Raw genomic sequence first — 13,837 nt, 5'->3', positions numbered from 1 at the left:
TTATGATGACCTTGCGATTGGAACGCGTAGTACTAAAATAAAACTTGTGGTAAAATGTTACGTTTACGCTAGGTACGCTACGCTACTCAACAATAAGCATTCGTTTCAACCGTTAGGTCATCAACAGGTACGTACTATGATAGCGGTTGAAACGCGAAGTACTTATGTAAAACCTGTGGTATAATGTTACGCTTGGTACGCTACGCTACTCAATGATAAGTACGCGTGTCAACCGTTAGGTCATCATCAATCATACTATGATGGTCTAGCGGTTGAAAGGCGTACAACCGAAGTAGAACCTATGGAAAAAGTGCTACCACGTTTTCTTCAGTCATTACGTTTTCTCTTCGCTACATCTCGGCAGCCTCAGTCAATTTCATTGAAAGAATTTGGTGGAATGCAAGTCGAAGAGCAAAGTGTTCGGCAGTAATTCATACATGGGTTGAAATAGTGTAAGGTCACCTAACGCCGAGTTAATTTTTCGAGAACGGGGTTTTATGCGTTACAAAATATGAGCGGTTTGGCGGAAATGAATTTTCCTCTACGTATTCATTTTGCCTAGAATCCCTATTTATTTAACCCTTAAGCAGTCGAGTCGGGTCTATATGACACGATAGGTTTTCTTGTAATGAATAAAACGTTTTCATAAATGAGCTATTCAGTTAAATATTTTGGCAATTGGCGTCTCATGTAATCTCATAAATTAAATTTTCTCTTTCTTTCCATGCCATTTTTATAACCGGGTATATGCAATTATGTGTCATAAACTAGAGTTTTGACCCAACGCGGGTATCTGCATGTTGACATATCCCGCTGTACGACTCATCACGAACGTTTGTGATACAATGCGAAAGTTCCTAAGGTTTCTACGGTACCTTGATACTTAAATCGCCGAGAAAGTGACGGCTTCGAAAAGGCGGAGTGAACAGCTCAAATATGACTAAAGTCTATAAAAAAAAAATATATATATATACTAAATTCTATGATAACTCCTTTCCGATCGATATATAGATGAATGAAGGGATAAGATCAAAACCTACGAATCCATACTTCTCTCCAAATTCCGCTGTTAATGATACGACGATAACTTCTACCAATAGCTGTTGTGTGTCTATCCAAAGGATAAATAAATGGCTAATGACATTTTCAGAATGACGATCTTCATTTTATGCTGCAGAGATCTTTTAATTTATTTCCGCACTAAATTAATTCGAGCATCACTTTGTGAAATCCACATGTCTACGAAATAAATGTTTTTATTAACATATTTTTTAAATTCTATGATATTCGTATGAAATTAAAATTTCCATAATGTATCTTACTTAACTCTAACCTTTATGCATAGGAAATTATTCCATAGTAAGTGAACGAGTGCCCCACAAAGTAAATTTAGGTGCATTGATGTCGCTCGATTTGTGATTTTTTAAGTGATGTCTAATACTTAAACCATCATCTTGAAATTTTCTGGGTTTATAGATAATAAAATGCTTGTCAATATTTGTCTCTGGAAATGGGGTAATTTAATAGTCTTCGGCTGGTCGGTAACGGCTTTTCAAATATTCTCCAATGTCCCAAAGTACCCCCATAAAGTGATTATTCTATCTTGGGAACACAAAAAAGTCTTATGGACTTTATTCTAGCAAATAAGGAGCCACAGCTATGTTTTCGCTGGCCAGAAAGTGATTGATGGAAATCGCGGTGTGGCTATGTTGTTCGGAATTGATGACTTTTATTTTAAGAACGCACTGAACAGACCTTTCTTACAAATAAAATAACGACGGACATCGCAAACATTATAGCTTGTTCAAACTTGTACTAGCAGCGAATAAGATGTTTACCTGCGCTTTCTCTATTTGCCGCGTTCCTAGTGCTGCCAGATCAAAAACTAGAGAATCAGTCTCATTACTTAATTTAGACACTTCGTTTGTCCAGCAAATTTCAAATTGAGAAACTAAGTTCTGAACGAGTAACCTTTGGCTAAAAAGAGAAAGAATACGACCGCTCAAAAGGGTGTAAAGCTTCCACTAAAAAAACCCAGAGCAGACGCGTCCAAATGAAGCTATGGGGGACAGAAATATGTAATGATAAAAACGCCAGCAGCAGTCGTACCTATAACGAATACCGCAGCAAACGTAGCACTTTTTAAGGACCGATAGCAAAGGCAACAGAACGTCCCGGTCGTGTCGAGAAAGCGTAAACACTTTCGCCGCATTTGGGGCCGGCAAGTATAGATTTTTACCGTCGATTTGTCCAACCACTGCCTCCTCATTTCTCTGCCTTTCCCTCGGCTAAACGCGAATGATGTGTCACGGCGAGGTTTTTACGCGGTCAGGTAAAAAAAAAACATGAAAAAAAATAGACGGCCACGAGCGAATAGGTACCCTGCGCTGAGCGAATAGCGCTGCCTGTTCCCTTAAAAAAAAAAGAAAAAAAAAGAAAAAAAAAGAAAAAAAAGACGATCACGCGGCGTGCCTCCGATTGCCACCAGTGGGGAAACCAAAAAGGGGACCCCCGGTACGTATCGATCTAGAGTCACATTTGCACCCAATGCGTGAAGTCGCCGCGAATGCGGAGAAAAGGGTGACACAGGCCGGGATGCAGGAAGTGAAAGGGAGCCATTAGGGTAATAAAACGTCCTCCCAAGCCCTTTACCCTAGTTCTCCCCCCTTTCCTTTATCAGGATAGGCTCGAACGATACAGTGTAATGAATCGATTGCGATATTCTATACGCGAGAGACACCAAAAAAGGCTCAACGATATTCATGAATACTCACTCAGTTACATCTCTGCGAAAGCAAAGTCATGTAGATTGAAAAAAAAATAATAATTGTCATTATTTGCATTTACAACTTGGTCTTCTAAGCCATAAGGCCTGTCATAAGGTTCCATTTATACTACACTGTAGCATATTGCAAGCATAACAGTTATATTACATTTATAATTTCAAATCAAACAAATTGAACAACAAACACACGACACTAACATTTTTGATTATTAATAAAATGTATAATAAAATTTTAATAAGTAATGCTGTGTGAAGTAAAAAAACTTCGTCAACCCACATGTATTTATTAAAGTACCACATGGGTTTCGACGTTATTAACGAGGGCGGAATCACGAAGTTTTTTACTACTCATTATTTTAAGCCAATTGCATGAAGTCACGGCCGAGGCAAAAAATTATATACAAAGTAATGGTTTTATCTCATCGGAGTCCAGTTGCTTTAACTTATCAGCTTTATGAACTCACTCTATTTGATTCGCAGTCTTAGATTTGAATATCTCCTTCCTTTCTAATTTTAGGGTCCAACGGCGTAGGTGATTATTCGATTATTATGTCCAATACGTGAGACACTCGTTAAAATTGATTGTGAAAGAAGCTTGAGCGAAAAAAAATATTTTAAAATTGTATAATGCAAACGAATTTTCAGAAAAAAATGGGCTGTATTGTTTTTTAGATTTTTTGGCTTAAATAAGGATTATTAATACCTTATCAAACGAAGGAAACTTTCCGGCCTTAGGCAGTTGTAATAGTTGATTATTAAGAGATGTTTCCCTGAGCTCTGTGCCTCATGCATGCGTTGGTAATCTCAGACGATGTAAAACCCCTATCTACTCTTATAGAAACTAGGTCCCTCTGACGTCACGTGGAGTGGCATCGCATGGTCGCCAATCTAGCCTTTTTCAAATGCGGTTAAAATTGGCCATTGCCATTCGTCTGAACTGGGATATCTAAAACCAAATAATTAGTGTATTATGAATACATTAATGGTGGGTAACGATCGCAATCAATGCCTTTCGTTTTCTTTGATGACGGAAACTACCCTATTATAATAAGCAGTTTAAAATATATGGACTCTAGGTACTGTATCCCCTCAAGATGTCCGACAGCGAGAATGGCATGCGCTAGGCTTTTTATTTGCATAGCGGACAAACATACTCACTTCCTCTTTTGTATTTATAGATTAGTGTTGCGTCTGAATACATTTAGGTAGAAATTACATTTGATGATTATGTAGGATATCAAATAGAGTGATGGGAATCCTCCTTTCCTCAAAGATTGTTCGAAAAACCCACGTCACGCCGTTCGCTTCCGCCGTAATCACTTTTAACGGCCTATATAAAGGGCGCGTCGAGTTGAATTGCGTCATTTTAATCCGACTCCAACGCCTTGAGGGGCATAAAAGGATTTATTCGTCATACTTGACTCTCCTAAAGGGAATAATAACGTTGAAAGGCTGTTAAAATTAGTTTTCAGACGAGTATTTAGCCTCGGTTCGCAGAAAATCTTATTTTCATTACTTTTAAACGTAACTTGGGAGGTGTGATTACATTTATAAGTCAGAACTTGGGAACATTACAGTAATGAAAATTATTGCTCTAGGTGTATTTTGTAAATTTGACGAATCCTAACGTTGGTAGAATGTCGATTGGTGCTTCCTTTCAACGGACCCGGTCCCGGGTGATTGGGTTGGTGTGGTGGCGAGATAGCAATAGACCTGACCTGGTACTGCACGAATAAACCACAATTCAGCATACTTGATAGATATTGCTGAACCTAATACGCACAGCTTCATGAAAATTCATATCACCAGGATTTAAAAAATATGAAGAACTCATGGAGGAAATTGGGAGATTGTGGAAATCAGAGAAATTTCACATCATACCAATTATTGTCTCTGCAAAGGGTGTAGTGCCACACTCAATAGATCAAGGTAAAAACATTATTGGATCACCGAAAAACTTGTTCCTTACGATACAAAAAGTAGCAATTTTACTGGCCGAATCGTCAGAAAAATTTTAAATTCAGAATAAAAAGACGAGAGTGCTTTGCGTAACCCATACCTCGCCTAAAACCAGCAAAAATGCTGTGGGAAAAAATAATAACAAATAAATTAAGTGTTAATAATTTATACCTCATAACACAAATAATACTTGAAGTATGTGATGGGTAATAATCCAGGAAATCAGATAGGCCGTGCGAAGGTTATAGGTTCTCTTAAAGATAGCGGTGTGATATCATGGGCATAGTGGCAGTTCACTTAGTTTATTGCGGGTTTCCCGGATATATCGGCTGACCGGACTGAAGTATATCCCGAACGCATAAAGCACGGATATCGCCGCTGTTTTAATCCGCGAATTTATCTCTCCACCGTTAAAAAAAGAAGACTGACGAAGTCCGTCTCGGGTTGCAATCGATCCCAAACATAAGGGGTGGGTTGGAATGTGTGTGGCTTTAAGTTTAAAAAGGCAGTTAGTAGGACACGCGTGCCGCATTGTCACGGTACACGGGTGATCGTGCCGTCACATACGCATGGAAAGGATCTCTATCGCTTGGCTAGAGTTGTTGGCATGTCGTAATAGACACAAAAAACATGAGATCACGTAATATTTCGAAGTCTGCTGCCGTGTGAATGAGGAATCTGTACCACCACTCTTAGAGGAATCTGTATGATTACTTAAAACCGAAGCCTTTGTTTTGAAATGCAAGAATATTTATGTAAATTTTATTTTTGTTTGAATCTTTGTATCCAATTACTCTTCTTTTTATGTTATACTTATTCATAATTATTATATATTTGAGCGTTATATTATCTGTGCTTGCGTTGATTGCTGCCATGGGTTTCCATAAGCATCAATAAACCATTCATTCATTAATTATAGTTGAAGCAGCAAATTAGTCTGGGACGAGCTCCTATTTGAAGCAAAGTTTTGGCTGAAGCAATGGGTGAGTGAAATTTATCCGCCTTTTCAACGTATTTTTCAACATTTTTGCGTGAATGGTATTGCGTACAAGGCTAATTAAAGTATCACAGGTTGCATTGCTGTACTGAACGATGGGCTACGGTGGAGACCCATTTGTGAGATTTATAGCAGTGTGCAGCTAAGGCTCTTTATTTGCGTTTCAGTCCTGCCCAGATGCTCAACGTATGCCGCCTCTGATTAAGTTCCAGAGAATTGTTCTTTTTTTCTGTTTGATCCTGCTTTAGTTCTCATTGCGACGCTCCCAAAGTCTAGGAGTTTAATTTTCTTCTTCTGGTCTACTCAATTTGGTTAAAAGTCTCGGAGAAAGTCCTTCTGTGTCGTCATTTAGGGTCTCTTTGTCCTATCAGGAACTCTTCCTCTTGTCATTTATCGCGTCCCTGACTCTGCTGGGAGCTGCAGTAGTTCGATTAATGTGACCCGACTCCTTTCAGCCTTTTGTTTCCCAGAAGTTTAACGAGTTCTTAGGAGATTGCGTATATGAGATAGTATCGGAAATTTACTGTGCCTGGGAATTGCAATGGCGGTCGAAGGCGGACTCAATTACGCCTTTTATGCTTCCGTGCATCCTGCCCTTCTCAAGTGAAGGATGGGACTACGCGACTAAATTTACGCCTTTCGTCTCTCCGTCTTCTAGTGTCATGTAGTTGGCATTCAAAACTTCAAATCGAGTGGAATCTTTAAAGTTGGATTCTGGAGTACGTTTTGATGAGGGAAACTAGCAATATTTTACCTGAAAACCCTATTCTTCCATCTGACTCCCTTTCCCTAAGTAAAATGTGAGGAATATATGGAAAATACTTACGATGTTGATTACAATACGAGCAACATACCGTGATCATTCTATTATATGGGTTGTCTATATTGTTCGGTTATCTTTCAATCCTATGTGTATGCACTATGTGTGAAAAATGTATTCTCAAGTTTGTGCCGGCAATTAAGGTCTACAGGAAAACCGGTTTCCTTTCTGATCACATGATACTTTTTGACAAAATCCAAAGAGGGAAATTGAATCAAGTCGCATCGTGCTCCTCCTTTGAACCATACAACTCTGAAACGAAATGCCCGCGTATTGCCTACTCCGTGTGTGATTCGCGCTGCTATCTAATTGGTGGCGCCGTAAATAATCAGATAATGTTTATTTTTTTAGTGTAAAACTTTCTATAAAATATTGTGTTGAACATAACCCAAATGTTTCCTTACATCATGATTTTTTTAGCGAAATTTATTGAGCAGTAAAATCAATAATTAAAATTAATTGCTTTCTTTCTTTTTTTCAGGTAAGTGCTTTGGCTTGTTCTACTTCTTAGGATTAACGGTGGTAAGTTGCCAAAGGATAAGTTTTTCTCTTGTGATGATGAGTATCACGGGTTTTCCTTTAACTACCTTATTGAAATTAAGGCTAATATCTGTCTTGTTTTTGTGGTACTTCTCGCCAACTTGCGCTTTTTAACTACATGAATTTAATTAGCTGACACGGAGGTGAATGAGGCTGAAGGGGTTATGTTTGTATATCCTTAGGCATGGAAATGATGTTACGTTATGTCATGTTTTGCTGTAATGAAGAAAGCAAAGCGCTTCTGATGACTAATAATGAATATTTGGGAAAATCTCGGATAATATGAAGAGGAATAAAGATGTTCTAGGTCTTGCAATGTAAAACAAATAACGAGATTTCACCCTCATCTCAATTTGTAGCTGGAAGATATCGGATGAGTGATATTGATACAAGTAAATTTCGCCATCTTTTGCGTCTACTTTTCTTTCTCCTTACACTTTGTTCAATTTTCGGTGTGATGGATTCGCAATTGCATTCGGAGGCGTAATCGGGAGCATTTGCTTGCACTTAAAAATTCCTGTGAACGGAGACGAAACATTGAGTCACGGAGATCAGTTTACGGTTTACTTCACTTGCCAACGCATGATTTACAAGCTTCAAGTAGAGAAAGAATACTGAAAAATTGATGCCCGCAGTAATTTACTCAATATAGAATAGGTGCATTTTTGTATATCAATGCCTAAACTAAATGAAATTGGGTAATTAGTGTTTATTATAAGTCGTAAAATTAGGAAAATGGATTGGTGATGACTATATTAGTCGTATTTTTATGCTTAATTCATTATGATCATTCTACTTCTTCTGTGTACTTGTCCTTTGCTATGTAGGACGCACTGTGCATTTTTGTATTAGCTTGTCATAGTTTTATTTACATTTTTGTTTTAGTTGACTTGGTTTCATCTTAGTAATCATCAATTGGTTCGTCATAAATCCTCATTATATTATAGTAATCACAGTTTGTATGACCTCCGGCCGTAGTGGCGGTGATAAAGTCCTCTCAAGCCCAACCAAAGGGTACTGATTCGAGCCCCACCATTGAAGGTTTTCCTGGGCATTGATGTTTGCATGTTAATTAATAAATGCCCAAATATTAATGCCAAAATGTGCTGTTTTCAGGTTTGCATGACATAAATAGATTACTGTCGATAAATCTGTTTATTGGTTTGATCTTAGAGTAACTTAACTTGACGTAATAATCAACCAGCTCTTTGGGTGAAATTTTCTAGTAATTACAGCTCAAATCGATCGTCCATCATGATATCGTTTTCAGAAAACTTTCAATGTGTCATTAGTGTTTCTAGTCCGAAGTGACGCCACATTATGTTATTGTGAATGAGATCTTTATAATCTTTCTCTGTACTTAGTTAGGCGTAAACCGAAATTTTTTAAGGATGACCCGATTGAAGTTATAGAATAGATTTTGTTTGCAATGCAGTTCTGAAAATGTAATGGGCACAATTTGCAGGAGGCAAGGACTGTCGCATGATAGGAGTTCGATCCACCTCCCGCCTCATGAAGCACGACACCGCCACGGTCCTACGGAGTGGTCGGAAGTTCCCCATGAGAGTTTAAAGGGAGAGGGACGAATAGGGACGTATTATTCCACCCACTCCCATCCTCCCTGGAAAGGAACTGCCGTAATTAATGACGTCTAGGTTTCAGGCGCTGTTGAGAAGAACCTTAGCTACGACATCGTCGTTGCTATAGGGTGGAGTGTGGAAGGGTTTTTTTTGGGAGTGGGGGACGGTTTGAGACCTAAATGTGTCGGGGATAGCAGTGAGGGAGTTAAGTCCTTGTTTCGAGCAAGGATACGTCTCGCAGAAGTGGGATAATGGCAGCCTCTACCCGGGAGCTCTCATGTAGGCTCTGACGATCATTCGCTCGAGTCTCGGAGTGTGAAGGTTCGTAATAGCCCAAATGCCTTTGGGATTAAAACTGTGGATGACGGCTGCGAGGCTGTATCAGGGTGGGGATATAGATCCATAATTATTGTTATTAGTGCCGTTCTCCACAAGGATAAGTTTTTATGCTCACTATCTTTTCATAGCCTTCCTCCCATGCAAGGAGTGACATTTTAAGCGAAGCATGTGTGGGAAGTATGGTGGTATAATGGCTTGAAAAAAAATGTGTTGAGTGTAGAAGGTAGCGTGCTTGACACAGAGTATAATTAGATTGTTGAAGAGTTTTCTTTTATTTTTGATTTTGTGATATTTTGATAAATAATGGGACGTTTAATATGTCGTTTTTCGATCCGACGGCTACTTTTCGAGCTATTAACTGCGGAAAATCGACGGCTTGGATCCTTTTGCAGATTAGTTAATGACGTCATGATGTCATTGCTAATTTTTCACTGCGTCTCAGCTATTCCTTGGTTTTTTGCCTGGGTTTCGTGTACTTCGCGTTGCTTGTAACTACTATTGCTACCGATTATTTTTGCCTCGATTAAATGCTCCTACTGATCTAGTAAATTAACTAAAATGTCGTCATCAATTTATGGACATTAAGTGGTAACTTTCTCGCTTTTTATTTGAAACTTTGGAGAGAATGGACGAGTAAGGAAGATATTTTTTCGTCGAGAGTTATCTTTACCTTCTTTTTACTGAATTTCTTTGAAATAATTCCGGTTTGGGATATAAATGAACGACCATACTCTCTTCTTTCGCGAGTGTAAGTTGGTCCATGACTTTTATAGCATTGTAGTTTTACGCATTCATACATTCATTCTTTTGGTGGTGAAATATTGGTGAACTCGTCGAACAAATGTAATAATGTATTAGGCTTATTGCTCACGTGAAAAATTAGTTAATAAAGAAATATTTTCGTTTGTTTTGAAATTATGGCGAAATTAAAATCCTTTGTCATTAAAATACGTGTTAGAAACGAATTTCAAAAAAATAAGGTAAATTATTAGTTTGCCACTTTTATAGTCATTATTGTAATGAAGTATCTGTGGTAAGGTTTTGAATGCAAAGCTTTGCGCAAATCTACAGGCACCTACATCGGTTCACAAAAACTCACTCCAGCCATGCTAATCAGAAGCATTCTTTTTGCCGAGTTTCGCGAAATGCGAAAGGACGTGGGAAGCAGTTCTGAAGCGACGCCGTACGAGACTCGCATTAGGCTATCTTTCCTCCCTCGAGATCTGCTGGCCTCTTCGCTTATTCCCAATCGGGAAATATTCGGAAGGGCACAGATTCTCTCCCACTTCCTCTTAAAAGCAGTCATCAGAAACTCATTTGGTCTCTGTGGCTGTCGGCACCGCTGATGTTGTGTACCGGCGTATTTCTTTTTTTTCGCGAAGAAGTAAGAGATAAAGTATCATCCCCCACCGTGGCCTCCAGCCCCCCTTTTTAAGGGTTCATTTGTGGAAATCCTTGAATGAGGGAATTATTCAAATGTTCCGCAGGATTATGTCACGTGTGCGATCGTTTCCGAAGTCTCCAAAACCCGTCACCGCAGGCGATACTTAACTAAGGCCCCAATAATCGGGGAACAGCGGGATTAGGCCTTACGCGGATCCGACTGTATTCCTAGCTCTAGCTCTTTGGCTGACTGCCAACTTTGTCTACGATAATCATCAGAGCTGAATTATATGGACTAGGTGAATGGAGGATATTCGTCGTTATACCGTTGCAAGCAAGGCCTTTTCCAAATGCCTCGATGCGTATAGGTTTGATATTGAAAATATAAGTATTGGCAATATTTTCCTTGCGAGTTATAATAGGTTTTGATTTAATAATCTATAATTTAATTAATAATTGTAAATTATAATTATTACAGATTATTATAGATTATAATTTATATTTTTTTTTCATTTACGACTAATATATTGGTTTCAAATACACATTTGTACAAAAAAATCATCATCACCTTGAAAAGAAATAAGGTATTGTGTAGAGGAATGAAAATTCCTTCATAAAATAAGTCTGATTTTAGACATTATTGAAGCAAAAACTCCACGAATAATATATAATCGAATGTAATAATAGTCTGTATAATTATCAATATTGCTCAAAGAAAAAAGTTTTGTAAAATATTGCAAGAAAGTGGAAACGGCTGAAAAGGAATGGCCAATCATTTTGATTTTTCGAATCTCAAAATCTTCATGATGGGTTGACTTTGCTTATCGCTTCAATTATTAATATGTTATACGGTGAGGCCGTTGAATAAAAATGTTAGAAATGTCAGTATTATTCCCACCCAAAGATGCAAAATATTCTCATCTATTTTAAGTAAGAGTGATTTAAATAAATAAAATAACAAATTTTTCAAACGACTTCAATGCGTTTGCCGTATGAATTCTATGTCTGCCTTTTGAATGTGTTTATATTTAGTGGTAAATATCACCTTTATACCATATCGTGTGCACCAGGAAATGTGAGTGAAAATGTAATTTCTATTGATTAAATAACTTTTGCGGTTATCACGACCAACTCAAAGTCTTCCAGCAAAGGAAATCCTTTCATGCAATAATATTTATGAAAACTGTTTCCTTACCCTGCTATCTACGCCTTGACGTTGTGCATATGTACGAGCATTGACAATCACGAACGTTAAATATCAATCATACCAGTTTTTTTAGCTTTGGATGATTCTCGATTAGATATTATTCGTGGAGTTTTTGCTTTAATAATGTCTAAAATCAGTCTTATTTTATGAATGCATTTTAATTCCTCTACACAGTACCTTATTTCTTTTCAAGGTGATGATCTTTTTTTGTTCAAATATGCATTTGAAACCAATATATCAGTCGTAAATGAAAAGAAAATTTTTATTATTTCCACTAATTTATTTTTAGGTATTATATTATGGATATAAAAAACGCATTTTAATTTAGCCAGGTATACCAACTTCCACAAAGTAGAGTCTGAGACAATAGAGCTAAGTATAGGTATGGTGGTATTTAAAGGAGGCAACCGACAGCGTAGGTCATTTGCGCCATGAGAAAAGGGTAGGCAAGGAAGGGTGGAGAGAAACCCGGCGTAGGCATTAGCCTGCTCTTGACGAAAGGCACCAAGGGGACCACGGCTTCACGTCCCATCCAACGGACGGAGTGTTGCACTTGAAATGTCCTCCACACAATACTCAAGCAGGGATCGGGCAGTCTCTGAAAATTCTCTGCCACCGCCGGGATTTGAACCCGAGTCCACGGGGTGGGAAGCCAACGCTCTAACCTCCATACACACCCGATCCCCAAGATAGAGCTAATTTATCTGCTTTTGAACATCTTTAGTGTATAGGTACCCATGATTAGTATAAATATTTTAAGTAAGCATACCTCTCTGAATTTGAATGCGTTTTTTCTTTACTTAATATGTATCCATAATGAGTTACAGGGATTTGCCAGTTGACCGTTATCAAGAGATTTCTATGTTTCCTTTCACCATTCTATCCTTCTATAGTTAAAGTGTAAAAGATGATCATCGTATAGTTGGCGGAAAAAATTAAATGAAATAATTTTTTTTTCCAAAATCTGTGATTCATGAATCATTTTATGATACGATAGAGACGTAAGCCTTATTTTGCTGTTATCTAAGTTTCACAGAAAAAACTTAAGTTACAATAGTATATTAAATACCTAAAATTTTTAAATCATATTTTTTGTGTGTATATTTCCTTAATTATTAAATGTGGTTTTTTGAAAGGCTAAGAATGGACACAAGCAGAACAAACTCTGTTCTTGGCGAAGACTCGAGCTGTTTCATTATAATAATTATGGCCAAAGTTTGGGGCACATTGTTTGAATAAGGCTGTCATCGCCAGTTCCGCGTTATTGTAATTGTATCGATAGTATATATTGGAAATAGTAGTATTTGAGTTTTGATAATAATAAAATTATCGTTTTACATACCGCGGAAAAGCGATTTTCGTACTACTGATCCCATTCTTCACTCCTATAAGCGCGGTGTACGAGGAAAGCAAGTTGATTATCCTCGCAGTTTTAGGTGAATTATTGAATGCTCCCTGGATGCGCAACTTCCATTGATAATTTAATTATCAATTATCACCTCTAATATCGCGGAAACATCCCCCTTCCTCATGCGTTTGTTCAGTGATGGCGCAGAATGGCCCGAACCAAATGCCTATGCACCAGCTTGCGGGATATTAAGTGGTAACGTTGGGTTTGGAAGGAATTAGCATCAATTTCAGTCGATATAGGCCTTTAGAGCTAGTTTTGAAAGTATTGTTGATTTAACGTCTGTGTGGACGCTTAAATTAACGGTGTTATTTGCAGTATCGAGGAAGAAAATGGCCCCATGAAACAACAGAATAGGCATTATTAAGCGAACATTACGAAGCTCTATTGATACAAAACCGAAAGGGTGGCCTAACAGCTGCAATTATGACTGCCACAAGCATTTTCTAGTCAATTTTTAGTGATGTAGTACCATAATAATCCCTAATAAGGTTCATAGAGTCACGCAGAGCCATATAGAGAAAACTTTTAATTATGAATAGGAGTTCGTTTGTAACTCAGCTGAAACTATGCTCAAAGCTTTTTTGGTTTTGGTGGCGACACGTTCGGTTGAGAATTTTACTAGTTTAAATAATTAATATTTATCCTCGCGTATATTTCTGTTATAGTTGCCCTAAGAATTATATGTAGTATCTATTCTAGGCCAGGACAGGTTTTTATGGACATAAGAATTGCTGTGAAAATATATATTTATTTCAAATTGGTGTTAATATATGTGGTTATTAATCTTAAAGTGGTATGTGGTAATGAATCTTTGGT

The sequence above is a fragment of the Ischnura elegans genome, chromosome 12 (genome assembly GCF_921293095.1).
Source record: "Ischnura elegans chromosome 12, ioIscEleg1.1, whole genome shotgun sequence".
NCBI lineage: Eukaryota > Metazoa > Arthropoda > Insecta > Odonata > Coenagrionidae > Ischnura > Ischnura elegans.
This window is presented reverse-complemented; position numbering follows the sequence as displayed.